General features: G+C 44.7%; 1 protein-coding gene and 1 pseudogene across 1 annotated transcript in view; one reads left to right on the top strand and one right to left on the bottom strand.

The window, feature by feature from the left end:
- Window positions 1-4,150, bottom strand: part of LOC101862200 — a 25,896-nt gene that overhangs the window by 12,693 nt on the left and 9,053 nt on the right. The gene's annotated exons all lie outside the window — the stretch shown is intronic.
- LOC118478181 lies at window positions 3,036-3,216 on the top strand (annotated as a pseudogene).

Raw genomic sequence — 4,150 nt, forward strand, 5'->3', positions numbered from 1 at the left:
ACAGCCACGCACACAACCCGCATTCTACGACACACTAGCCACAACACTAGCCTCAACAAAACACAAACTTATAATAGGGCGGGGGATTTCAACACAACACTAGAAGACAGGGATATCGTGGGTACAGACATAGGAACAGACAGATCGGGGAGAATAGAACTACAAAACATCTTAGACACACACAGGTTAAAAGATAGCTACAGGGAAATACACAGAAACAACGCCACAAATCCGACACACAACATTTAACAGAGCGCCCAGGCTAGACAGAATATGCACAGACCAGTCACTCACAGTCACGCAGTGCACACACATAAACAGCACACTCCAATTTACAGACCACAAAGCAGTTTTAGTAACAATAGGACCCGGCGTACACACACACAAAAAAATATCACCACACTGGAAATTTAACAACAGTTTATTGGAAAACGAAAACTTCATACAAGCAGCCACAAGCACGATCACCCTCTACACACAACCACTCCCCACCAACAACATACGCGAGTCCTGGGACATGATGAAAGATTCAATCAAGACCGTAAGCATCATCATGTCCAAACAAATAAACGCAGACGACACCGAGAACACTTACTAGAGCAAACACTACAAACAGCAGAAGAAGAAGGAACACTACAAGAACCACATAACTTGGAATTAAAAACAGTACTAGAAGAAATCCGACAACACAGATACAAAGGGGCACAAATACGCACAAGACTCACAAACATACCAGACGAAAAACCCACACAACAATACCTAGCGTTAGAACAATCTATACAGAAAAACAGACACATAGACAAAATCATAGATGCGCAAGGCAACACACAAACAGACTCGCACACAATAGTACACGCATTCCAAAACTTCTTCACCACACTGTACACAGAGGAACACACCGACCAGGCGATACAAGACGAATACGCAAAACACACAGCACAGCAAATCGAGCAACAACAACAAACGCTTGACACCAACACACAACTAGCAGACCTTCGGGACGCTCTCAACTTAAAGAAAAAAAATACCTCCCCCGGCCCCGACGGCTTAACCGTAGAATTTTATCAAGCTTTCTTCCCCATTTTGGCCCCCCTCTTTATGGCAATGATTAATGAAAGCTTCGAGCAAGGATCCCTGCCCGAGTCTCTAAATCTTTTGTATATATCCCTCATTCCCAAAGACTCGGGCTCCCCCCAAGAAATGAAAAACTACCGCCCCATATCCCTCCTAAACGTAGATTACAAAATTCTCTCTAAAACCCTCACCAACAAGTTGAGACCGTTCATGAAGGATCTGATACACACCGACCAAGCTAGCGCGGTACACAGCAGAACGATACAAGACCACAACCACACACTTAGGGACATCATAACATACACCGAAGACAAGCAGCTACACACTTGCATATTATCACTTGACCAGACCAAGGCGTTCGACAGAGTTTCCCACTCTTTCCTCAACAAAATTTTTTAAGCCTGTAACTTCGGCCCTAGGTTCTGTAAATGGATCAAAAGTCTTTATAAAAACCCGCATTCGGCAGTTTTAGTCTATCAAACTCTGTCGGACGCCTTCCGCCTGGGCCGCTCCGTACGACAGGGCGACTCCTTGAATCCGCTCCTGTATGTACTGACACTAGAACCACTCCTAAACAAAATATGGCAGGACGAGAGGATCAGAGGAATCCAACTCCCGGGTGGGGGGGAACAAAAACTCATAGCCTTTGCAGACGACACCAACTTCTTCCCGAGCACCCCCAAATATTCTAAGCTAATCCTATAACACTTTCGGCACTTTGGTAAAGGAAGCGGATCGCAAGTAAATGAGACAAAAACACAGGTACTAGCGTTAGGGAAATGGAAATCAGAAATAGGAGATCCGCTTCACGCACACCTTGTGCAAGAAATTAAGATTTTTGGTATTTATTATAAGAAAAATAGGAACCAGAACCCTCAAAACTCGTGGAAGAAGCTGGTCGAGAAAATTCAGAACCTCCTTGCTAAACTTTATTTCAAACAAACTTCAATTTTTTGCCGTAGCCTACTCGTGAACACCCTCGTCCTGCCGCAAATAAACTACCTCACACAGACACTAGACCCGCCAGCACACACCATACAAAACATCAACAAACACATCCGACAGTTCACTTTTAAAGGCACACCGAGTCGCATCCGACACAGCACACTGATACAAGACAAACAAAAAGGAGAAGTGAGCCTACACGACATACGCACAAAAATCAAAGCATACAGACTCCAGTACATGAAACAGGTCATAGCGGACAAAAACAAACACAAAATAGCACAAAAATGTTAGGCGCACCGCACAACACACCAGTAGACATTTACAAAGCAATTTTTCTCAACATAATACCAACAGAAGACAACGACACACACACAGTCAAACTACACATCTTATCACTATACAGAGACACCGCATGGCAAGCTCGTCTTCAGACAACTTTTTGTAACACCCACCACACACCCACCACCATCATGCACATGTACACACACAAACTTATACACACACTAACTAAACACGATTAGTGGGCAACCTTTGAACGCATGACGAGCTGAGCTGTGGATGGAGAGACAGTGTGAGTGACAGAGCGGGTGAAAGGAGGAATGTATGAGTATATCTACAGGCGACAGCAACTACCAGACGACGACGCGGCGCAACGACGACACCAACCCCTAGTTTTGCCAATATTATTGTCCATAGTTCGCGGAGTGCAAGTGAATGAGTTAAATTTTCTTTGTGCGTGCCTGGAGGGAGGGGTCGGGGTGTGAGAGTTATGCGGACGGGGATGAGCCGTGGGAGAGAACTTGTGAATTCCCTGAGTGAGTGAAAGAGAGGGACGATTTATGAGCCCTGGAGTGAATGGATCCTGTGTTCTATTTTGTATACTTTGATTTTTCTCGAAATAAAGGCTGAAATAAAGCCTGAAAAAACAGATACACACACACTCCTCACTCTTCACCTACACACCTACTACCACACACAGACACACTCATACACACACATGCACACACACACACACACACAAAGAGGGAAAAAAAAAAAGTATCTGTTCTTATCAGCTTAATATCTGATACGTGGCTTCCTAGCCACTACGATATTAAACTGATTTTTGGACACAGGCGAGATGCCCGGGGCTTGCTCCGCTCTCGCCACGGGTCGGCCCGGTATTGCAGTCCCTCCGGGAATGGCCCAATATAAGCAAACAATGTACGAATGGTTCTCCAAACAAACAGACAAACAAATCACACACAAGCGCAAATGTACACATGATGTAGATCTAGATGTACAATAATTGTCGCATGTGTAGCTGCCCGCTCGCTTCAGGTCAAGAAATCTAGTGTGTTATTTAGATCTAGTAAGCGCACATGCGAAAACTGAGTAGAGCTCACTCAGCCTGTTCGCCTCACAATCGAGTGTGCTGTTTCCCCCTTTCAATTTCCATTTTACGCCGGGCAGTCAGAGCAAGTGGAGGTCGAGGAGATCAGAGGGACAAGAAAATGTGCCTGCTCCCTGTCACGATGTCAACGTTTCATTCATTCATTCTGTTTTCCAGTAGCAGCAGTAGCAGGTAAGATCACGTTATTGTTATAGCCTCCCCTGGAGCCGCTTTTTCTTAATGTGGAAATAGCATTAAGAGTTGTGTCCTTTGTCGTAGCGGTGTTGAGATTTACGATTTCGCCTGCATTGACTCAAAAAGCACTATTTTGTCCTAACAGGCGTGTCGCAGCAGCAGTTGTAAACTCACATCCTACTTAAAACGTAAAGGACGTCGTGACAAATTACTTGCTATGATTTGGATAGTGATTGAATTGCGTAACATGGAGATGAAACCAAGATCACTACGACAACGCAAGCGGTGCAGGATTGCAAATGAAGACATGTAGCAAATCATACTTACCTGGGACGGGAGGCACCACTCCTTCATGACACACAGTTTCAGATAGACTCATACACCCACGTAGAGGTGTGCGAGTCCAGCATATTACGATTCGAGTCCAGACTCGAGTATCTGCCATCTGCTCTGGACTCGAGTAATTACTCAAGTAGTATTATCCCGAAAGGGAATTTTTGTGGGTTTCAAAAAAAGTTTTGTTGAATATCGGACAGAAAATAGAGTGCCTTCCTAGGAGGG

This window comes from Aplysia californica, unplaced genomic scaffold (genome assembly GCF_000002075.1).
Source record: "Aplysia californica isolate F4 #8 unplaced genomic scaffold, AplCal3.0 scaffold00396, whole genome shotgun sequence".
In the NCBI taxonomy this organism is placed as follows: domain Eukaryota; kingdom Metazoa; phylum Mollusca; class Gastropoda; order Aplysiida; family Aplysiidae; genus Aplysia; species Aplysia californica.